This window comes from Megalobrama amblycephala, linkage group LG1, assembly GCF_018812025.1.
Source record: "Megalobrama amblycephala isolate DHTTF-2021 linkage group LG1, ASM1881202v1, whole genome shotgun sequence".
In the NCBI taxonomy this organism is placed as follows: Eukaryota; Metazoa; Chordata; class Actinopteri; order Cypriniformes; family Xenocyprididae; genus Megalobrama; species Megalobrama amblycephala.
Genome location: NC_063044.1, coordinates 75,812,457 through 75,838,402, shown reverse-complemented (window position 1 = coordinate 75,838,402; position 25,946 = coordinate 75,812,457). Strand labels below are relative to the sequence as shown.

The 25,946-nt window shown below is 42.4% G+C and overlaps 1 pseudogene; it reads right to left on the bottom strand.

Moving 5' to 3' along the window:
• Positions 1–13,441: 13,441 nt before the first annotated feature.
• LOC125280126 lies at positions 13,442–15,848 on the bottom strand (annotated as a pseudogene).
• Positions 15,849–25,946: the final 10,098 nt, after the last annotated feature.

The window sequence follows — 25,946 nt, the reverse complement described above, 5'->3', positions numbered from 1 at the left end:
GAGAACTTGCAAAATAGCCATAATTACATTACTCTTTTTGATAGAATAAACGTAATTAATAATCGTGATTATAATTTTGAGGAAACTGTGGCACTGGCTGTCGTGTCGATGAGGCCTTCACAATGGATGATCTAGTCGACTCGATCTCTGCTGATACTTCAGGGCTGCGTTGTGGTCGTATCAAGGCGCCGGTCCTCGGTCTCATCTGGATACGGCCCGAATCCGGTTGACTACGGTAAACAGAAACGGTAAACGGGATAAACAGAAAGACTAATATTAGCGTAGATGCCATTCTTTTTCTGATGTAACAAGTACATCTGGTGTTATAGGAAGTGTTCCCGGTTCCGGCTGAACTAATTTATGCAGCCTAATAATCCTTTAATGGATTTGAAAATATAAATTTATAATGTGTTATGTGTATGCCAGGTTAAAGAGATGCGTTTTTAGTCTAGATTTAAACTGACAGAGTGTGTCTGCATCTCGAACAATGCTAGGAAGATTGTTCCACAGTTTAGGTGCCAAATAGGAGAAGGATCTACCACCTGCGGTTGATTTTGATATTCTAGGTATTATCAGCTGGCCTGAATTCTGAGATCGCAATAAACATGAAGGACTATAATGCATTAAGAGCTCGCTTAGGTACTGGGGTGCTAAACCATTTAGTGCTTTGTAAGTAATTAACAAGATTTTAAAATCTATACGATGTTTAACAGGAAGCCAATGCAGTGACGACAGAACTGGGCTAATATGGTCATACTTCCTAGTTCTAGTAAGAACTCTAGCTGCTGCATTTTGTACAAGCTGTAGTTTATTTATCAAGTGAGCGGAACAACCACCCAGTAGAGCGTTACAGTAATCTAACCTCGAGGTCATGAACGCATGAACTAACTGTTCTGCATTCTTCATTGAGAGCATATGCCGTAGCTTAGATATATTTTTAAGATGGAAGAATGCGTTTTTACAGATGCTACTAACATGGCCTTCAAATGAAAGATTGGTATCAAAGAGCACACCCAGGTTCCTAGCTGACGACAAAGACTTAACAGAGCAGCCATCAAGTGTTAGACAATATTCTAGGTTATTACGTGAAGAAGTTTTCGGTCCAAAAATTAGAATCTCTGTTTTTTCTGAATTTAGTAGTAGGAAATTACTGGTCATCCAGTTTTTTATATCAGCTATACATTCTGTTAATTTTGTGAATTGGTAAGTTTCGTCAGGGCGCGAAGAAATATAGAGCTGAGTATCATCAGCGTAACAGTGAAAACTAACGCCATGCTTCCTAATGATATCTCCCAAGGGTAGCATGTACAGAGTGAAAAGCAACGGTCCTAGTACTGAGCCTTGCGGTACTCCATATTTAACTTGTGATCGATATGACATCTCATCATTTACTACTACAAACTGATAACGGTCAGATAAGTATGATTTGAACCATGCCAATGCTATTCCACTAATGCCAACATAGTTTTCAAGTCTATTTAAGAGAATATTGTGATCAATAGTGTCAAATGCAGCACTAAGATCCAGTAACACTAATAGAGAGATACAACCACGATCTGATGATAAGAGCAAATCATTAGTAACTCTGACGAGAGCAGTCTCAGTACTATGGTACGGTCTAAATCCTGACTGGAAATCCTCACAGATATTATTTCTTTCTAAAAAGGAACATAGTTGCGATGAAACTGCCTTTTCTAGTATTTTTGACAGAAAAGTAAGATTTGAGATTGGCCTATAATTGACTAATTCTTTAGGATCTAGTTGTGGTTTTTTAATAATAGGTTTAATAATAGCCAGCTTAAAAGTTTTTGGTATGTATCCTAATGACAAAGATGAATTAACAATATTAAGAAGGGGATCTATGACTTCTGGAAGCATCTCTTTCAATAGCTTAGTTGGTATAGGGTCTAACATACATGTTGTTGATTTTGATGATTTAACAAGTTTAGACAATTCTTCCTCTCCTAAAGCAGTAAATGAAATGAATTTTTCCTCAGGGACACTACAATGAGCCAGAAACCAGTGAGGAGCCCATTACAATAATCCACCCGGCTGGTGATGAAAGCATGAACAAGTTTCTCTAAGTCTTGACTGGAGACAAAGCATCTAATTCTTGCAATATTTTTGAGATGATAATATGCTGATTTAGTTATTGTCTTTACATGGCTACTGAAACTCAGGTCTGACTCCAAAATCACACCAAGATTCCTGACTTGATTTTTAGTTGTTTGACCCCTAGAGTGAAGGTACATGTTCACTTTGAGAACTTCATCTTTGTTTCCAAACGCAATGATTTCAGTTTTGTCTTTGTTTAACTGAAGGAAGTTTAGACACATCCAATTTTTAATTTCATCAATGCATTGGCACAGGGAGTCAATGGGGCTGTAGTCGTTAGGTGATAGGGCTAGGTAAATCTGGGTGTCATCTGCATAGCTGTGATATGCAATTTGGTTCTTTCTCATTATTTGGCTAAGAAAGCTAAGTCATGATGAATTGCAAAAGGCACAGAGATTGGACCCAGCAATTGGTGAGATTATTAGGCTGAAAGAGTCCCACGCAAGTGTCATTAATGAAATGAGGCAGAGAGCCAGCGGACCGGTAAAGAAACTAATGCACGAATGGTCAAGACTACATCTTGAGGGAGGACTATTGTACAGGAGGACTGAGCAACGACGCCAGTTTGTCTTACCAGCTCAATACAAACAGATCATCTTACAGCACTTACATGATGACATGGGCCATGTGGGTGTGGAGAGAGTAGTGAACCTCGTCAGAGACAGATTCTATTGGCCATTCATGAAGAAAGATATTGAGATATATGTTACTTGAAAATGCCCTTGCATCAAACAGAAGAAGCCTGCTATACATGAAAGAGCTCCGATGGGCAGTATAAGTACCAGTTCTCCATTCGAATTAGTATCCATAGACTACCTGCACCTGGAACGCAGCAGAGGTGGTTATGAATATATCCTAGTACTGGTGGATCATTTGACAAGGTTTGCCCAGGTCTATGCAAAATTAAAAATAAGTCTGGAAGAACAGCAGCAGAAAGAATCTTCAATAACTTCATTCCCCGGTTTGGATTTCCAACTAAATTACATCATGACCAAGGTCGAGAATTTGAGAATGACCTCTTCAAAACCTTGCGCCGACTGTCAGGAATGAGCCATTCAAGGACCTCTCCATATCACCCTGCCGAGAGATCACCCAGGGCAACCCTGCCGAGAGATTTAACAGAACGCTGCTACAGATGATGAGAACGCTGGCAGAGAAGGAAAAGGAAAAATGGAAGGAACACCTACCACAGATTGTGCATGCGTACAATTGCACACGACATGAAGCGACAGGATACTCACCGTTTTACTTACTCTATGGACGACACCCACGATTACCCATTGATCTTGTATTCAAAGTGACAAACGGAGAGGAAAGAAACGATCCAAAAGGATATGCCAAGCAGCGGGCAAAGCGAATGGCAGAAGCTTACCGAATTGCTTCAGAGAACAGTAAGAACTCAAGCACCCGAGGAAAACAGTCTACCGAGTCGTAGCCGAGACAGACAGCTCAAAGTCAAGAGTTCTACACAGGAATCTACTACATCAGGTTAATGACTTACCAGTACAGATGCCAGACGAAGCACCTAAACAGATGACAAAGAGAAACCAGACAAAACCACGGGATGAGTCGGGATCACTCAGTGACTCTGATAGTGATAAGGAGCAGGATGACAAAAACTACTATTGGCTAAGGGTACGAGACACCAGAGGGAACAACCAAAGACTTACCGTTAATCAACCTGATGAGAAACCTACCTGTGATCCTCCACGACGACGATCCTATGGACAACATGAAAGAGAAAGACAAAGAAAACGGACAGAGATTCAGAGAGAACAACCTACAGAAAATGAGACACTTACTTTTAATTCTCCTGATGAGTGTACCTGTGAAAGACAAGTGACATGGGCAGAAACACTGGCAGAACGATCTGAAGAAGATGAGGAACAATATGAGCAAGAGTGTAGTCAGACAGATGAAGGTGATATATTTAGACAAGAAGTGCTCAACATACCTTCCTTGAATTCAGATGAAATTGATCAGACAAACTAAGTCCGAAGATCCACACATGACCGAAGATACACACCAAGGTTTACTTATGAAACCCTAGGTCAGCCAACAATTCAGTCACCCCCGACAGTGAACAGTTTAGAGACTTACGAGATAAATCAGATACCATATTGGGGATTATCATCTCACCACATTCCACCTTACCTTAATACACCTTGCATTAGTACACCTTACCCTATTCTCACGCCTCAAGTTACATTTCCAATTTGGGTTCCTCCTATGACAATTGGGTATTAAAAGAGTATAAATAAATGGGGTGTTATTAAGATTATGCTGGCAGGAGCCATCTTTTCTTTGCCGGGGAGTGTGTGATACACCCATGTGTAGTCACAAGGTAATGTGTCTTTTGGTATTAATATTTATTTATTTATATATACATTTATTTAATTATTTATGTATTTCTTTCTTTATTTATTTGACAAACAGTTTATTGTACACTGAGTCATTAATTATCACTACTTAAGACTGAAGTTTTAAAAGAATACAACTGTTGCCACTAGAGGGAGTCCGTTGTGGGTTGCTATGGTGATGAGCGTGTGTTTACTTCAGACGCTACAAGCTGCGTTTGAGGAAAGCCACTGATCTTTTCTTGTCTTTACTTCTTCTGATAATTCAGGTAATTATTCATAAAAGAAATGAAAAATGTGCCATTGCCAATATAAAACATGTCAGTTCACATTTCCTATGTGTTTAAAACTAATAACTTGTTTGTGTTAAATGTGAAAGTAAGGGTAAAACGGTTGATTGTTATGATTGTAGTCAATTCACATGTAAATAATAAATTTTATTTCAGTTGCACTAATTTATTAATATAAAAATGACTCAGAAAGTGTATATTTGTATATTTGTTCAGACTTAAAGTAGTGTGTATGCGTTATGAGACGGTGACGGTGATCATTTTTGTACAGTAAAACAGTTTCATTTTAAAAGATACTAATACAACAGTAAAGACTACAGATGTGTTAATAGTGTATTTTGTGATATTGATAAGTATAAAGTCAAGATGATATGATGTCAATAAAGAGACGCTACAAGCTGCGTTTGAGGAAAGCCACTGATCTTTTCTTGTGTTTACTTCTTCTGATAATTCAGGGGGTTTTGTAATCTGTTTACGTGTTCCACGCCCCGGACTCGTAACATCTGCGCAGTGCGGCCTGATGCAGCCCCTGTAGTGAGACACAGGAAACAGAAATACCGTTAATAATAATAATAATGCGACTAAACGAGATGAAATTATTACATTTTGCGAAACGAAAATGAAGAGACATTTTAGCATATTTTTTATTTTGTAAACCACATTTAGTCTCGTTTTTATTCGTCAACAATATTGCATTATATATTTAATTATAGTCATCGTCACATTACCAGCATTTACGTTGCATCTCGTTTTTGTCACGTAATAAAGGTTCGTTGACGACAATATTTAGTCATAATTTCTGTTGACGAAAGCAACACTAGTTATCTGCAACTTTCTTGCTCTTAGTTGTGCCTCTGCTCTCTAATGGCATTCCAGGAAAGAGCAACACACACACACACTTTATAACACATAATATATATAATAATAGTATGAGTAATACAAATAAATAATAATATTAATAATAATCAATTCACAACCTTCATTCGTAGCCTATATACCAATGATTCATAGCAGCATTACAGTGTTTCTTGGATACCAATTAACATACCTGTGTGGTAAAACACACAAACAGAGAGGCACTTTTATCTGCAACTGCTCTTAATTGTGCCTGTTAACCACAAAATACATGTTAAGTACCCCAGGTAGTTAACCACAGAACACACAATGAATGCAACGTTCAATATATTAGACTAAAATATATCTCTTTAATGTACAAAATATATTTAATTATACATACATATCTTTAGTTATACATATCAATCTATTATTTATCAATTTATATTTATCTATATATGTTTAAACATTTAATTAATCGAGATGTTAGCCTAGCCGCTAACTCTCTCACACATGCGACACACACACTTTGCCGCCATCTCACGCAATGCACTATTCACCCGTTAAAAGCACTTAAATAAACTACATTTAACAAGTTGACAACATGAACTAATGGTCAAATATAACATCACATGGAATTACTGATGTTTCGCTCTTCGGAGCATGTGTCAAGAAATCCCGGAAGCTTTCAGTGAAGTGTGTATCGAGACGTGTACAAAGAATATCCACTAACAAGAAGCGACACTCAATAGTGCGTTCCATTGCAGCACTGGCGCCCAGCAGCAGCCCTGTGTTTCCACCATTCTGGGGTGAAAGTGAGTCGCAGTCCACTAGTTTCTATGGCAATATCAGCTGCTTTGATAAAACAAAACAGTTTATTTTATACACTTTGTGTTTAAGTCTTCCACTTTTTTTCACAAAACCTTTGCTCTCTAGAAACCCAGTCAGTTTGGGTTCAAATTCTTTAAAAGGCTTATAAACACTGAATTATTACCAACATATGAAATTAAATTAAGGACATGCATCAGAAAAAATGGGAATGTTGGACAATAAATATATGACTATAACAGCTTGATTTTGCAGTGTTGTCTAATGTAATGTCTTTTAAAGCAAAAGTGTCCAAAAGTGTGAATTATGGGATAACAGACACAGCAATGCATCACATATTGTAAGATCATTGTTTGTAGCGTGATCCATTAAAACGTACAATATATTTCAATTCAGACCTAGATATTATTACTATTACTCCACTAGGTCTGAAATATATTGTTCGCTGCACACATGATGATCTTAAATGTATTAATTATTAATTTACTATGAATAAATGTGTAAAGTTGCATAAAATACTCAATAATGTAGGCTAACTACGTTACCTCAGATGGTTGAATGGTTAAATTCCACAACTGGTAAAATAAACCATATATAACACAATACAACATTTACTGTAGGAGCCATACAATTTACTGGTGACTTAATTTAAAAACTGTTCTATTGCGCTTCTGATTTGGCAGTGAAATTCGCCGATTTTTGGGTAAGTTGTGAATGGTCCAGTTAGTATTTTCACCCCATAATGGCGGCCGCGCTACCAGAGCACCATCTAAAGTGTCGCCTCTTGGGTTCTATACTCTTTGGCTTGTATCGCTTTAGACCAGTGAAGTCATTGATAACGTTTGAAGCCTCGCTTCCACCTGACTGGTTCAGGATGCGGTTTGAATCTTCGCGTGACAAGTACACATTAGTTCCTGGGTATCAACACAGGTTCCTCACTTTATTTTAAGTGGTCAATTTTTGTGTATTTCAATGGGAAGAGAATTCCAAAGTTTTGGTGCGCAAGCAGAGAAAGCCCGGTCACCCACAGAGCGTAAACAAGTAGGAGGAACAACTAAAAGACCAGAATCAGAGGAACTGAGACCATGCCTTGGAGTGTAGACCGTTAAAAGTTGTGACAAGTAATGCGGCGCCATTCCATGCAAGGCCCTGGTTACTTACTATTTACACACTCTTTCACTGCTAAAATGAAAGCGCCGCACACTTGTCTTCTGTAAACAGTAAGCCCTGCCTTCCTTGATTTGATTGGTCAGCTCACTCATTCTGACAGTGATAAGCACTGTTAGACCGCTGAGGGAGATCAGCCTAAAAATGTAACTTTTAAATTTTTTTGCCATCCTAACAACAAAGAGAGCAGTGCATAATGGAGTAGAACAGAGCAACATCAATTATGGATAATTTGGTTATTTCTAATTATTGGGGGGGACTTGTCCCTCTCAATGTCTATGGTGGTTACGGCCCTGGTTCTTGTTCACAGAGGCATAAAGTTCACTGCAGTTTTCCTGAGATCCAGCTTTTGCTCCTCTGATGGAAGCATAAGTCACTTTATCATCACAGCGAACCTGAATGAACATCACAGTTATTGTTTCAACACACAACTTGTCATGATGAATCACAGGAAGCAATTGCAAGTTACGAAGTTTATTCCGAGAGAAAACAGAGAGAGACACAAACAGTCAATGAATGGTGCAGGCTTCCAGTGACGCAGGGACTGAGATGATCCGTTGATGGTGAATGATGGTGACGAGAAGTGACGTGAAGATTAAATCCAAGGTCCAGACATAGAACGAGCAACGTAGACAACCAACTGGAACTGAAGATGAGATAAACAGGAACTCCGGTCAGGAACAGACGAAACACTCATGACACAGGACACCAAACAACGATCTGACAATGGAGATGAGAATGAGGTGAGTATATATAGTGTGAGAGAATGAGCAGCAGGTGATGAGATGATGAGCGGCAGCTGGATCCGCTGATGAGCCGCGTGGCCTGGACACGCCCACAAACACACTCGTACACACACAAGCACAAACACACCCACAGCTGTCACAACACAGAGCACGCGACAAGAAGGAAACAATGTATCTGTGAACCATGACAGTACCCCTCCTCCTAGGAATGCCTCCTGGCGTTCCCCGACTCCCTTACCTGTCGATTGTAATCATCGATAAGGGTGTGGTCCAGGATGTCTCTGGCAGGAACCCAACTCCTCTCCTCCGGACCGTAACCTTCCCAGTCCACCAAGTACTGAAATCCACGTCTCCTCCGCCTTGAGTCCAGAATGCGGTTGACCGAATAGGAAGGTTCCCCATCTACGAGTCGCGGCGGTGGGGGAACCGGAGCAGGCGGATTAATATCGGAATGAAAAACGGGTTTGATCTTGGATACATAGAAGGCGGGATGAACTCTCCTGTACGCTGGAGGAAGTTTGAGGCGGACTGCCACCGGACTAATGATCTTGGTGACAGTAAACGGACCAATAAATTTGGGAGCAAGCTTATTAGAGACGGATCGGAGAGGAATGTTCTTAGTTGAAAGCCACACTTTTTGACCAACGACGTATACGGGAGGCCTTGACCGGTGGCGATCGGCCTTGGCCTTGGTGCGCTCCCTCACTTGGAGAAGAGTCTCTCGGGCTCTCGTCCAAGTGCGGTGACACCTCTGGACAAAGGCGTGAGCAGAGGGGACCGCGACTTTGGATTCCAGACTAGGAAAAATAGGTGGCTGGTAACCTACGCTACACTCAAACGGAGATAGGCCCGTGGACGACACTGGTAAAGTATTGTGTGCGTACTCCACCATCGAAAGTTGCTGACTCCAGGAGGAAGGATTCTTAGAGACCAGACATCTCAACGTTCGCTTCAAATCTTGATTGGCTCTCTCAGTCTGGCCATTGCTCTGGGGGTGAAACCCTGAGGACAAACTAACCGTCGCCCCCAGCAACCTACAAAACTCCTGCCAAAATCTGGACACAAACTGGGGACCTCTGTCAGAAACCACGTCTATCGGGAGGCCATGAAGCCGAAAGACGTGGTCAATGACTGTAACCGCTGTCTCATTGGCTGATGGTAATTTGGGCAAGGGTATGAAATGAGCCGCCTTCGAGAATCGGTCCACTACGGTCAAAACAACCGTGTACCCTTGGAGGGTGGGAGGGCGGTGATAAAATCTAGCGAAATATGTGACCAGGGTCTCGAAGGGACTGACAGCGGTTGAAGCAACCCATCCGGGGAACGATTGGAAGTCTTACCAACGGCACAGGCTGAGCAAGCCAATACAAAATCGCGGACGTCCCGAGCCATGAGAGGCCACCAGAATCATTGCTTGACTAAAAACTTAGTTCGACTGACTCCTGGATGACACGCTACGTTGGAGCAATGACCCCATTGAATGACCACGGACCGTAGTTGCTCCAGCACGAATAAGCGGTTTGGTGGACACTCGGGCGGAGGCGTTACCCCTTCTAGAGCCGACTTGACTCTCGATTCAATCTCCCATGTGAGAGTGGAGACCACTAACGTCTCAGGTAAAATACACTCGGGAGTAGACGGGCATTCGGAACGATCAAAAATACGAGACAAAGAGTCGGGTTTGATGTTCTTAGAACCCGGGCGGTACAAGAGAGTAAAATCAAAACGTCCGAAAAAAAAGTGCCCACCGAGCCTGCCTGGAGTTCAACCTTTTGGCAGTTCTGATATATTCTAAATTCTTGTGGTCGGTCCATACAATGAAAGGCACCCCAGAACCCTCCAACCAATGGCGCCATTCCTCCAAAGCCAACTTGACTGCCAGCAACTCTCTATTACCAATGTCGTAGTTACGTTCAGCGGGAGACAATCGATGAGAAAAAAATGCGCACGGGTGCATCTTATCGTCTGTGGAAGAACGCTGGGATAACACTGCACCTACCCCCACCTCTGATGCGTCGACCTCTACCACAAACTGCCGTGATGGATCAGGGGCAACAAGAATGGGGGCTGAAACGAAGCAGGCCTTCAGTTTGGCAAACGCAGCCTTGGCTGCGTCTGACCACCTGAACGTAGTTTTGGGAGAGGTCAAGGCAATCAGAGGCGAGGCTAGTTGGCTGAAGTTGCGAATGAACCGCCGGTAAAAATTGGCGAACCCCAGAAACCTCTGTAGGGCCTTACGGGAATCTGGACTTGGCCAATCCACCACAGCCTTAACCTTCTCAGGATCCATGCGTACTCCCTCAGTCGACACGATGTACCCTAGGAAAGGAACAGACTGTGCATGAAAAACGCATTTCTCCGCCTTGACAAAAAGCCCATTCACTAGCAACCTCTGAAGCACTCGTCGAACGTGCTGAACATGCTCCTGGAGAGATGAGGAAAAAATCAATATGTCGCCCAGGTAGACATATATGAACTGATCAACCATATCTCTCAGCACGTCATTAACGAGTGCCTGAAAGACCGCTGGGGAGTTGGAAAGCCCGAACGGCATAACCAAGTATTCAAAGTGCCCCCTAGGGGTGTTAAAAGCGGTCTTCCATTCATCCCCCTTCCTGATGCGAACCAAATGATAAGCATTTCTTAAATCCAATTTTGTGAAAATGGACGCTCCCTGCAACCTCTCGAAAGCTGAAGACATTAACGGCAAAGGATAGGTATTCTTTACCGTAATGTTGTTCAACCCCCGGTAGTCAATACAAGGTCGCAGGGACCCGTCCTTCTTCCCCACAAAAAAGAACCCCGCCCCCGCTGGAGAAGAGGAAGGGCGGATGAACCCGGCTGCTAGTGAATCAGAAATATATTTCTCCATAGCCTCCCTTTCAGGAACCGAAAGTGAATATAACTTGCCTTTAGGCGGAGACTTTCCTGGCAATAAGTCTATAGCACAGTCGTAGGGACGGTGCAGAGGAAGAGAAGCAGCCCTAGATTTACTGAACACCTCCTTCAGGTCAAAGTACTCAACGGGCACGTTAGACAGATCCACTGCTTCCTCCTGTAAAACAGAAACGGACGGACAGGCAGAGACAAGACAAGACTTATGACACTGCTCGCTCCAGGCCACGATGGAGTTATGGGTCCAGTCTACCCGGGGGTTGTGTCTGGTGAGCCAAGGGTGACCAAGGACAACGGGGGTCTGAGGAGAATCAAAAATGAAAAAAGAAGTCCGTTCTGTGTGATTTCCGGCGGTGATCAGGGTGACGTTCTCGGTGCTGTGAAAAATAGTGGGGAGACTCTGTCCATTGAGTGCATGCACGGCGATACTGTTGGTGAAGGGTTTGAAAGGAATGTGAAGTCTTATGGCGAGAGATTTGTCCAAAAAGTTACCTTCAGCACCGGAATCCAGAAGTGCACTGCAGTCGTGAAGATGATTGGACCATCCCAGTCTCACCGGGAGGAAGATGGATGTGGTTGAGGGCTTTCCGGCAGAGATCCCACCTGACAGTAGCCTCAAACTTACTGCCGGGCTTGCCCTTTTAACGGGCAGTTGTAGGCGAAATGACCGGCTCCACCACAGTACAAACACAGTCCTTGGGACCTCCGCCTCTCCCGCTCCTCCCGGGAAAGCCGAGCTCGACCCACCTGCATGGGCTCATGATCTTGAATGGGGCTGACCGTGTCCGCGCTGCTGGAGCGAATCCCCTCCGCGCTCCTCTGGGCTGGAATCCTTCACTCAACCCTGGTCAGCCGAGCGTCCACCCTGAGCGCCAGGTCAATGAGTTCATTAAACGTAGTCGGAAGGTCCAGCGTGTAGATCTCCCGCTGAACACGGTCAGCCAGCCCATGCAGGAACATGTCCCACTGCGCCTCCTCGTTCCAGTGGCACTCAGCCGCTAGTGTACGAAATTCAAAGGAATAGTCAGACACCGACTTCTCTCCTTGGCGAAGTTCCGCCAACTGCCTGGCGGCTTCTCTCCCAGCGACCGACCGGTCGAACACCCTCTTCATTTCCGCGGCGAGTGACTGGAACGAGGCGCAGCATGGGTCTTGATTCTCCCACACCGCCGTCCCCCAAAGAGAAGCCTTCCCCGTAAGGAGAGTGAGCACAAAAGCCACCTTACTCTGTTCCGTATTAAATGTGCGGGGCTGTAGAGCAAAATGCATAGAACAACGTGTCAGAAATGCTCTTCAGAAATTAGGTTCACCTGAGTAGGCTTCTGGCACCGGAAGACGAGGTTTGGGACTGGCGGCGTTCTCTGGTGTAGGTGGGAGGACGGCCGGTGTGGGCGGCGCAGCGGGACCGCGGAGAAGCTGGAGCTGTTGGGTGAGCTCGGACACCTGCGTCACTAAAGCCTGCACAGCTCGCCCGGTTTCATTCAGATTTCTCTCCTGGGAATCCATACGACGCATGTTGCTGTTGATAAACTCCTCTAGGGTAGTTTGCCGGGCACTTGCTGCTTCCGTAGCTGGGTCAGATCGTTCTGTCATGATGAATCACAGGAAGCAATTGCAAGTTACGAAGTTTATTCCGAGAGAAAACAGAGAGAGACACAAACAGTCAATGAATGGTGCAGGCTTCCAGTGACGCAGGGACTGAGATGATCCGTTGATGGTGAATGATGGTGACGAGAAGTGACGTGAAGATTAAATTCAAGGTCCAGACATAGAACGAACAACGTAGACAACCAACTGGAACTGAAGACAGAATGAACAGGAACTCCGGTCAGGAACAGACGAAACACTCACGACACAGGACACCAAACAACGATCTGACAATGGAGATGAGAATGAAGTGAGTATATATAGGGTGAGAGAATGAGCAGCAGGTGATGAGATGATGAGCGGCAGCTGGATCCGCTGATGAGCCGCGTGGCCTGGACACGCCCACAAACACACTCGCACACACACAAGCACAAACACACCCACAGCTGTCACAACACAGAGCACGCGACAAGAAGGAAACAATGTATCTGTGAACCGTGACACAATTATTACAGCATGATGTTTGAGCTCAATTCATGACACAAATTCAGAAGAAAACACAAACTATCATGTTGAGAGAAGCTGGACAACATCAAGGAAGTGTTTCTCACCTTGTTCTTTCTCACTTGTTTTTACTGTAGTCCTCAGTATAAGTGACCTCAGTGTAAGTCTGATCATATATCAGCTCCTGAACATCAATGGACATATGAAAAATGACAGCATTTACACAAATATGGACATATGATTGGAAAAGAAAACATTGTCCACTGGCAGTAGATGAATGTAAATGTTGATTGTGTCGTTGGTTCATCATATTTATTCTTATCTGTGAGTTTTAGAGCAGAAACAGTTCAAATACACTAACCTGTCATTATATAATCTGACTAATACGAGTGTCATATTTCAGGATCAGAGCTTATAAACACTAATAACTCATGGATCGACCTACAATACTCACCTCAGAGTCATCAGTTCCTCTTCTGTTATCTGAAACATAACGTCAAGAGAATATTGATGATCAAACACATAATACAGTCTCCAATTAAACTGATTTTAGAAGAATTCTAGTGCTGTAGAATAGAAACATTAAACTCTGTCTGAGAGGAATTCTGTCTAAATTACACGTTTATTTCATCAGATGATTTGGACTTTTTGTCTGTTATAAAATATGAGAAACTGTAAAAACTCACCGTCTCTTTTTCTGTGAATCATCCAGAGAATAAGAGCAGGAAGGAGAACAGCGGATGAAGCGACAACAATCACAATCACTGAGAGAGAGACGATATTACAGTCATATTAATACTGATGTCCACTGAGCTCATTTTCACTACAATGAGTTAATTTAGATCCTGATTCTAGAAAAACTCCAGAGTGTGAAAACAAGCACTGAAATGAGGATGATCTTCATACACACCTAGAGAGGTTGGGATCTTCTGATTCTCTGTACAAATGAAAGGATGGATGAATCAAAGCCAGTGTGAACCAGTGAAGTGAGATACTGATGATGTGTGACAGTGATCATGTGATCATGAACCTTGTGTAGGAGCTGCTGCTGTAGTTTGGCTTGATTTCTTCTCAGAGTTTGAGCTGCTGACTGGAATCAGTGTTGTTGAATCAGAAGATGAAAGTTCAGATGTTCATCAGTAGGACATTAACATCATATTTTACTGTAGTAATAGTTGTTTCTCACCTGAATACTTGACAGTGTATCTGACTGAGGTCTGGAGTTGATTTCTGAAAGTAAGCTGACATCTCCACTCTCTGTTGTCATCTTCATTCAGGAGTGTTGTAGTCAGAGTAATGATACAGTGATATCTGTAAAATAATATCTGATATCTGGAGTCTGTCTTCAGATCAACACCAGCCTGATTCACCCACAACAGATGAAAACCTTCAGAACGGACCAAATTATCACAGTGGTATCCAGAATACAACTGACAGGAGAGAGTCACAGAGCGACCTGGACTGATCTCAGTCTGTGATGATGATGATGATGATGATGATGGAGACACTGAAACTGAACACAAGACACAAAATCACAGACTCTTCACTCATCATGTGAGTTTAAAGGGAGAATCTGCTCTTTTTTAAATTGATCACATAATCATAAACTCACCATGAAGAACATGCAGATAAACATGTTCATCAGTTCCTTGTTGTTCTCCATTCACATATTGTCTGCAGGTGTATAATCCAGAATCTTCTTCTGTGACGTTCTTGATGTTCAGAGAGCAGTCAGACCCCCAGACTCAGTCTCTCATGTCTCTCTGTGTCTTTCTTCTTTATTCCTCGATCAATCAGTTCAACTGTCTCTGAATGTCTGCTGTAGGTCCATGTAGTTGATTTGCAGTCAGAAAGAGCATTATTACAGGGCAGATGGACATTTTCACCAAAACTGATAAACACATTAGTCCAATCCCCTCCACTGGTACCTGAAACACAGTGTTTTACCTTCATTTATTAATATAGATCATAATGATCATTTAAATAAGGTCTCTTTTAATTGGTTTTAATCAATGTGGATGCTGAACAACATCAACATAAAAGGCAGAAGATGCAGATCATACAGTATTTTCTTTCCTTACTGAACACAAACATCACACTCTTCAGAATAAACTATTTTTCTTTATCAGAGAGCTGTTTGAATCATTCTTAATATGAAAATTATTTTTCATCGTCAGATGTCTGAGTGTGACTCAATGTCCAGCAATAATACAATGTATGAAACACGACACAACAAGAATAAACTGAGCATGTTCAAATCAACTCTTTCCAGACTAATTCCACTAAATGTCTTTGGAGAAAATCCAGATTTCTTTACCTGTGAGAAGTGAAGAGAGAATGATCAGTCCCAGCAGACACAGATCACACTGATCAGCCATTTTCTGTTTCTGTCAGTCTTTCTCTTCATTATATAGTTACAGCTCCTCCTTTAATCATCATCAGCTCCTCCTGTGGTTGAGAACTTCCTCTGATCTGAACTGAGTGTTTAGTCCTGACACTAAGATACAGCTCTGCATTTCACTGACAGTCACTAAAGTCGAGACGAGAAGTGATCAGAAAGATCTCTGTTGTGAAACTGTGTTTAATGTGAAAAGCTCTGGAACAGAAAGTGAGCTGAACTGGACAGTGTCATCTGTCACACTGTCACCGGTTCAGTGTCCGGTGTCGATTCAGTTGTATGTGTGTCCCTGCCTGTTGAAACTTTATTATTAAACCCTGTTTTGGAATTTAGTCTTCTTCGTCTTCATGCATTACAGAAGACCGGATCCATTATAGATTACGCAAGGAATTTTGTGTTCTGAGCCACGATTTCTTGTTATTTTCTCAAGAGTTTTTCATCTTGCACTCAACTGCCCCTACAAGGACGAGACCCTGACGTCGTTGTTCTGGGGTGAACTTTCACTGTCTTGTTGACCTCCCAGATATCACCAGATTAAACTGGAGAGAAGTTATCATCCGGTGTCTGGAGAGCATCAATCAAAAATCAAACCAAAACCCATAATCAATAACATATTACTAACAATTAATCAATAGTCATGTACCTCAATAAGTAAAGTCATCACATAATGATACCTTTGCAAATCATTACCTAAAGATTAATTAAAGCAGACAGCAGATTACCATCGTGGTAATTAACGTATGATTTTTGCTATTAGTTAATATAATAAGTAATTAAGAAATTAATACAGGTTTTAGCATGCATATATTATAAATGTGACCCGTCACGGAAACCAGGGACACAAGTCGGCAGCACAACTATGTTTTTGCAGAATCTGTTAGTTGAGATCACAAAGAAGCATCTCCGTGTTTTAGGTAGCAGTATTGGTTTATTTAAAAGCGTACATTTTGAGGTTGAAATCAGATTGTTTTTCTGGGATTCTATCTCGCAGTAGGGGCGTGTCATTGTCTGTTTGTACTTCCATACTGGAATCGGATACGCCGGCTTTTGTTTCTTTTGTTATTGCCGCCGCCCTCCAAGGGAAGCGTGGCTACTTATTTATGCAGCGCTATGGCTGGCTCTAGCTGATATCAAAATTTAATGAAGATGGACGACTTATGGGTTACTTCACACACAAACAAAATTGAGTTCTGTTAACTTTTTTCTTTTAGTTTTCATTTATCCATTTCATCTGCTGACCAGTGGCGTCATTTCACCAAAGAAAAACAGGGTATGGCAGACTTTTTGTTGGAGACTTGTTTAATGAAATAAAAGCTCAGTCCGTAGTCAAAGCCGACCCTGTCCTCTTCCTTCCCTACGAACTTGAACTGTATCGTATTACACTGGTGCCGAAACCCAGGAAGGAAGACGGTCTGCCGCCGCCATGCAATCATCGTCCTCCACCCCTGCTGGAGGACCGCGAGAGGTTCCGGAGCTGGATCGGCCGGGAGGTTCGCACGGAGTCCATCGCGCAGACGGCTGTGCCCACCCACCTGCCCTTAAGTAAATGGGTCCACAGGACGACCCCGAAGCCTTCCTGGACCTGTTCATTAAATCAGCTGAGGCGTGCGGATGGCCGCAGGACCAATGGTCCACGAGGTTGGTCCCGCTGCTTTCGGGGGAGTCGCAGGTGGTGGCACAGCAGCTGCCAGTGCAGAACCTCCTGATGTTTGACGACCTTCGGCGGGCCATCATCCAGTGGGTCGGTCAGATACCAGAGCAACATCGCCAGCGTTTCCGCTCCCTGGAGTTGGGCGAGTCCGGCCGGCCCTTTGTGATGGCCCAACAGCTCTCGTGCCGCAAATGGCTATTGGCTGAGGGAAGCGACGTGGACCAGGTCATCGATCGTGTGGTGCTGGAGCTGTTCATCACTCAGCTCCCAAAAAGAACGGCCGAGTGGGTCCAGTGCCACGACCCCACGTCTCTGGACTCAGCCATCCATCTGGCGGAGGACCACATGGTGGCGTGCCAAGGGGTCGGTGAACCTCTACCATCTACCTCTCTCTCTCCCTCTCTTCCCCTCTCTCTTTCTAGACCTGTCCCTCTTCCCAGGTCTCGTCCGCCTGGCCCGCCTTCCCAGGTCTCGTCCGCCCGGCCCGCTTCGCCGGGGGTGGGGCGGAACTGAACAGGGACAGTTCTCCAGACCTGGAGCCCCACCCAGGGGGACGAGACTGACTGCTGCAGGGCCGGATCCCGCTCCTGTTTCTCCCCTCTATCCGCACCAACCATTTAACCCACTCTCGGCGGGCAGGGCTGGGCCGGCCTGTTGGCGTTGCGGGGACCCGGAGAATTTTGTAGACAGGTGTCCTGTCATGGAGGTGGGGATGATGATCCGGGTCCCGGACGACCCGCAGGCTGCCCCTGGTCAAGCTGGCTGGTACCAAATACATGTGAGTATCAAGGGGGGTACATATCAGGCTTTGGTGGACTCAGGATGCCGTTCATCAAAGCCTGATTTTGTCCGGGGCATTGGATACAAGCCGCATGGTTAGGGTGCGGTGTGTGCATGGGGATGTGGTGAAATATCCTATAATGCCAGTCGTTATTCAATTCAGGGGTCAAAAGCATAGCGTTGAGGTGGCAGTTAATCCGCACCTCCGGCATCCGATAATTCTAGGAACGAATTGGCCAGTGTTTAATGAATTATTAGGGTGTTTATGCTCGGATGCCTCTTGGGGGAAAAAGACGCTGGATAAGGATGCACGAGTGCAGGTGGGAGAGACTGACCAGGGACCAGTGAGTACAGCTTCAAAGGAACAGAGCGAAATTGGAAGACTTATTCTTTCGGACTGCGATGATTTTCCTCTGGAGCAGTCTCGGGACGATACGCTAAAACATGCCTTTGAAAAGGTCAGTACCATCGACGGTCAGCTTCTCCAGCCTGGACGTCCGCTTTCTTATCCATATTTTACGATCATAAAAGATGGGTTGTATCGAGTGACCCAAGACACTCAGGAAGATACAACCCAATTGTTAGTTCCAAAGAGCCGCAGGGAAATGCTTTTCCAAGCGGCTCATTCTAATCCAATGGCTGGGCATTTAGGACAAACAGCAACACTAAATCGCCGCATGACCCGATTATTTTGGCCAGGCATTCACGAGAACGTACACAGGTGGTGCGCGTCTTGTCATGAATGTCAGTTGGTAAATCCACCGGCCACTCCAAAAGCACCTTTGTGCCCTCTCCCATTAATGCAGGTCCCCTTCGAAAGAACTGGTATGGACCTCATCGGGCCATTAGAGCGATCAGCGAGAGGGCATTTGTCATTGTGGATTATGCAACGCGATACCCCGAAGCAGTGGCTCTCCGCAACATTTCCGCTAAGAGTGTTGCAGATGCACTGTTTAGTCTAATCTCCCGAGTGGGGATTCCGAAAGAAATCCTCACTGATCAAGGCACAGCGTTTATAACTTTACGAATTATTGGACATTAAATCGGTTCGTACCAGCGTCTTTCACCCACAAACGGACAGGCTGGTCGAACGTTTTAATCGCACGCTTAAATCCATGATTCATAAATTCGTTCAAGAGGATGCCAAAAATTGGGATAGGTGGTTAGAACCCCTGTTATTCGCGGTACGAGAGGTCCTGCAAGCCTCCACGGGGTTTCCCCCTTCGAGCTTCTCTTCGGACACCACCCCCGTGGGGTGCTGGATGTCCTAAGAGAGACTTGGGAGGATGGACCATCTCAGGCCAAAAACGAAATTCAGTATGTGCTGGACTTGAGAACAAAACTCTACACTTTGGAGTGGCTATAATTTGTTACAAGCCCAGCACAAACAGAGCCAGCTGTATGACAGGGGGACTAATTTACGCAAATTTTCACCGGGAGATAAAGTGCTTGTATTGCTCCCCACTTCAAGTTCAAAATTACTTGCAAAGTGGCAAGAACCATTTGAGGTTACACGGCAAATTGGCGAGCTTGATTATGAAGTGATACGTTCCGATAGGAACGATAGGTGTCGAAATTCGACGCATATCCAATGCCGCGGGTGGACGAATTGCTTGACCAGCTGGGTACGGCTCAATTTTATTCGACATTGGACTTAACAAAGGGATATTGGCAGATCCCCTTGTCACCATTATCCAAAGAAAAGACAGCTTTCACGACGCCGTTCGGATTACACCAATTCGTTACACTTCCTTTCAGGCTGTTTGGGGCACCGGCCACCTTTCAGCGCCTCATGGATAAAATTTTGCGGCCCCATGGTGCATATGCTGCTGCCTATCTGGATGATATTATTATCTTCAGTTGGGCTGCAGGCCGGATGGCTCCCCGGCCTGAGTCGGGCGGTGGGGGTATGTGGCGAGGGGGGCGTGTTTCAGCGAAGTCTGCAATGGGAGAGAGTGTCAGGATACGCATGGTGAGTGAGTGGGTTAAATGCAAATCACGAACACCTGTTTCTCATTCCAGTAATTGGCGCGGAGACAGGATAAAATGCCAGGAGAAGCAGGAGTGTGAGAGAGAGAGAGGGACTACTGACTGAGAACCTTTGGACTGATTTGGAAATCGTTACTGGAGTGAAGCCCTTCTACGGATGTGGATTATTTGTTGTGCATTGCACAGACTTTTTGTTGGAGACTTGTTTTATGAAATAAAAGCTCAGTCAGTAGTCAAAGCCGACCCTATCCTCTTCCTTCCCTACGAACTTGAACTGTATCATATTACATTAGTTAATAGTAGTTACTAGAGTTTTAATAATGCATTACTCATTTGTTCCTGTGTAGTTATTCATTAATGAAGGATCAGTATTCTAAAGTGTTACCGAAATGTGCCATTTGGGACTCAGCCATGCGTTCTTGTCTATACTTGTGTTGTTGTGAAACGTGATCAGTCGCTGCCCAAGTTCTGTTCCAATTCAAAGTTCACATCTAACACTTCCAAGTACAGTTAAAATCCCCGGATGAGTTCTTGATCCACCCCTTTTATCAAGGATGCATCGAGAGGTGACTTGTGCAGACTTGAGACGTTTAACTGAATCGCACAATGTAAAGTCATTGGTAATACTTTGTTAATATCTACATTATTACTTAGGAAATTACATGATAATAACAGAAATTGCATGTAATTTCCTAGGTAATAATGTAGATATTACCATGGTATCACCCTGTTATTACCAAGCTGTAATATGAAGTGAAATATCATAATATACAAAAGCAGTGCTGCATAGGCATAGGAAAAAGAGGGAAAATATTCAAAAAATTTGTCGATGAGCATAAAAAGCTTCAAATTTACAGTGTAATGTCTATTTATTCAAATAATGTTTTGCTATGGCATGCATTAAATACATGTATACAATAAAGGTAATAAAAAAGAACAATGCCATTCATTTGTAAGGTCATGTCACAGGATCTCTCTTATAGACCTGACGGTCGGCCATTTTAAACTGCCATTACTCAGCTCAGCATAAAATTTGTTAACATAAGAGCAAGGAATTTCAGTAACCCTTTTATACATGTTTTGGATTTAAAACTTTTTCATTATTTTCTGGGATGTTTTACTGTGACAGGGCCTGACCCTTTAGCTTGTCCATACAAAACAAGCTTAAAATCATCCAATTCTAAAATAGAACTCACCCTTCATCAGTGTCAGCTTCACCTGTCAAATGATGTCACTTCCTCTGAGCCATATCCTTAAAGGCTCATTGCACACATTTTATGTAGAGTTTTATGTAAACGTGACAGGACTGACCGAAAACATGGGGACAGTTGTAAAATAGTATTTATTTGTATAATTTATGTATAATTTCATATTTTTAATCAATTGATGTGAATAATAACAACTTAAACTTGTTACTGATAGAGTTTTTTTTCTCTAAATAACAGTTTTTAGCATAACAAAACTATGAAAGCTGTAGCTCCAATATGGCTGAGGTCAAGGATAGGATTTGTATTTTTTCCAAAACAACTCACAGAAATCAACCATCAGTCAGTTTAAGACATTTTTTGGATGAAATACTTTTTTATTCACTGTAACAATTCAAGGACAGATAATGTATGTTTCTGATAGAATGTCCAAAAGATACTATACATGTAGTGAAGATAATCAATGAACATATTGCCTGAACCACATTTGTGAGAATATGTTTAGGATTTTTAAAATGAAAACTAAAAGAGGCTGAGTGGTGTTTTATAACATTTTGCTTTGTTAGCTCTGTAGTGTTTAGTTCTGTCCAGTTGTCTGTTGTCGTCACCTTTATGTTGGTTGGTTGTTCTGTTCACAGGCTTGTTTTGTTATATAAATATCTGTAAAGCTTACTTGAACTTTACAAAATTATCTTTAAAATACAGTATACCCTAAGAAAGTTCCATTTCTTTCTTTTTTTTTTTGAGTTTAGTTGAAAATTAGTTTTAGTACCTGAAAGTTGCACAGCCATTCACTGTCTGCATATGCACAATTTCTCCAACCCATCAGATGATGATTACACACCTATATCTCTTTTTACCATTTGATCAGGGCATCTATGCGGTGTATTATACTTTACAAACTCCTCCTCCTCATTTTTCCATTACTGACTTATTTTGAATGTTGTTCAGGAAACAGAGGTACAATCAGTTATCCAGATACAGAAGTCACTCAATGTTCACCAGAATAAAATCACTGACAGCTATTTACATTCATATCTCCAACAGGTTCATCTGAGAGAGTTCACTGAAGTCACAGAGTTTAAAATGTTCAAACATTAAAAGCAAAGAGGTACTCATCAATACTTTGATTTCAATGTGATGAATTCATTAAGACAGGAGCATGTAGTGTTGAAGCAAACTCATCATGTTAATGTATTTGGTCTTGGGAATTGATCTGCTACACTGATGCTGCTGTTATTGCTGCTTTAGTAAGACGCTGCTGCATCAACAGATAAACATCAATGTGACGTCCTGTCACGTGTGTTCTGTTGTCTGTCCTGTTCATTTCAGTTGCCATGGTGTTTGATTATATTAATCCTTGGCCAGCTGTTTCTGTTTAGTTCCCTCAATTACTCCTGTGTATATTCTTCCTGTTTAGTTCCTGTTGGTTATTGTTTGTGTTTGTAGCACACTGTTGCACTTCTGTCTGCTTGTTGGATTAAACCCTGTGTGGCAGGAGGGGTGATTGTTGCTTACGTCACAATGTTGTTTTAGCTTATTGGCAGTGTCGCTGGGCTATAAAAACGGGAACATGCGCGTTACCTGGGATGCGTCACTTGGGGAACTGTTGCGTCGTTAATGCGCTTCCGTCACTTCCCGGAACTGGATGTGAGTGCTCGACACGAGACTGCAACTTGGTTGGAGAGCACTTCTACCTTGACTCTACGAGTTTTGCTGCAATGTCGTTTATTATTTACATGTATTGGGTGTAGACACTGAAGAAGCTGTGAGAACCAGATGCACTTGCTGGGTCGCTGTTTTCTGTACCGGCATTTGCTTGAAAAGATTCTATTTGTTGGCTCTTCATAGAAACGTTAATCCCTGCAATTGGGCCTGAGCACCAGGGGCAGAGGACTGGTTTTAGGTGGTGGTATATTCCTCACAAGTGTGCAGTGACCACCTCACCATGTGTGTGCGTGTGTGTGTGTGTGTGTGTGTGTGCGTTTGTGTGTGTGTGTGTGTGTGTGTGTGTGTGTGTGCGCGTGCGTGCGTGCGGACACAGTAAAGTGCAGTGATTCACCTACAGGTGGTGTGGTCTGATTATCCGCTCCTTTTTTATTGGTAAGCTCTAGCCTCTGCCCTCGACTTGTTCTAAGAACCTTAAGTGGCCCGTTTGGCTGGGACAAATGTCTAATTATTTGTTTTAATATTGTTTTTAATGAAGATGTCAATAAAATAATTTTGTACTGTTACCCATGTCTCTGACTCTAATTAGTGATATGAACCTGTGTAAACAACTATAAGTGTTTTATTCTAATTCTTTGGGTGAAACTCCCAAAGTGGCGTAGTCGGAGTGAGTTTGATATCTTTATAATTTCCACTGTATTTAAAATAAAAGTCCTTATTGCCCTCGAACCCCCGCCACACCTGTTTATATTTGTAAATCTGAATTTGTCTGCCTTCTTCTTCATCTGCGACACATCCATAGTGACATCAAGTTTCCATTGTGAATGAACACTGAAAGTGTCTTAGTATTTTGCAACTATTGCAAAGACTTTTGTATGATTATAAGTGTTGTTTGACCACAATGGTTATTAAAGAAACCAACTTAAAGAAACAAGAGGGAAACTGAACTAAAAATGAACAAAAGCGTTGCATTATGCTGTGAGAGAAGTGTTGGCAATGTCACTTTGTAAAGAAACACTATACACATATAAACTGAATTCATCATATGTATTTTCATGATGTCACCGCTTACACAAATCCATGTTTGGTTTTGTTGTTTACAGGGAGAAAATAAAGATATCCTTTTCAAAAACTTGGACCTTTAATACCTTTTATTCAAATTTTCATGTAACTGAATGATCAAAACACATAAAAAGTTTTACATTTTTAGTTGAAAATGGTGTTGTGTAAATGCTCCACAAAAGTGTGAAAATTCACACCCATCAGTCTAATCTGGGTTCAGAGAATATCTCAGAAGATCTCAGTTCCTGTTATTTAAGCGTTTTTCTTTAATATCCTGTGTGGTTAAACTAGCAGTAACAAGGAACAGCGAGATCACCGCTCTGAAAATACCTCAGAAAGCAAATCTAAACTATAAAACTAGACTAAAGGTCATGCAACACTAGATCTCAAAGCCAGGACTCAAAGAAGACAAAAGAAAAAGTGTGTGTTAGTTTGACCACACTGGTTTTAGACATGGAGAAAGCCATACTTTCATTACCTCTGGCCCTCTTCAGTCATTTTTGACCGAAACATTTTATATTTTGAAATGTTAAAAATCATAGCACTTGGTGACTTTTGTCACATTAGCAGTATGAACACACAAAAAAAATCAAGGACATAATTCGGACATGGTAAAATAGTCACACTTACCTTCTTTGCAGTCAAAAATGACAGACATAGGAAATGAATAGGAAATACAAAAAAATACGAAAACTCAGAGAACCTTTTTTTTGGTACAAACTACAAATCAGACACTGTGCAGAAAAAAAGTGCACAAAACTGAAGGGGGGACACTTGCCAAATTGCCAAAAGTGCAAAATAGACACACCCACCCCCCCCTCCAAACACACACATATATATGAACTAGCACGACTATAAGACAGAGCAAGTTTATAAAAATGTGTAAAATAAAATCAAAATTTCAGCCACAAAGCAGTAAAAAAATGAACAGTATTTCAAAAACAAAAAGTATAAATCCAAATGCAAAACTTAATAAAAATAAGTGTTTGTGTCCAAAAACCACTAGAGAATTTATAAGCCACTTTATATAAAGGAAAAAAAAAACAAAAAAACATTGAAGGTGGTGTAACGACTGAGACAAATCAGACACGGTTATTTGTATTAGTTAACCAATACATGTTTTAAGCTCACTCTGGGGTCTGGCTTCCATCCCCTGAGAAGTTCTCAGTTACAAATTTTATTGCACCAATAAATGCCGCATGGAGAGCAGAGAAGAGACACACAAAAATGTGCATCTTTCCTGCATTATCCACACATAACACAGACTCTCTGGCATTAATGTATAGACAGACTGTTCTATAAATGAGCATGCACAATCCCAGGAAATGGTATCCATTATTACCGTTGCTGTATTACAATCATTGTATTCACGTATGTATGTGTATGTTTATGATACATTTAAGGTAACTTCAATCATGCCATGTTTAGTGTCCATGCATTCGTAACGAGAAGATTTAAATGCTTGTGTATGCGGTATGTCCATACCTGTGCAACACATTAGTATTACAAGAATCTTTAATAGTTCTTCTTCAAGAACTCTGCCAGTTAATCTGCCTAGTCGTAAAAGCCCCGAAAAGGGGGTGTGTTGTCATCCGGAAACACAACACCTTCATTGGCTGCATCAACCTTTAGAAGTTGGACTTTGACCAGAGGTTAAAAGCTAGAGAGCAATGCCACTCCCTCTCTTTTTCCTTGCGTTTTGGACGACTAATCTGAACCCTCTTTGCCGCAGGCCTAGGCCTTGCAAGTATCGTACATTTTAACACTAAACAGCGATTTAGTATTAATTTGTAAGACTTACCTTTGCCATTGCTGAAGAAACTGATTATTCCTTTCCAGACTGTCTTTGACTTTTTCCTATGGCTCTAGT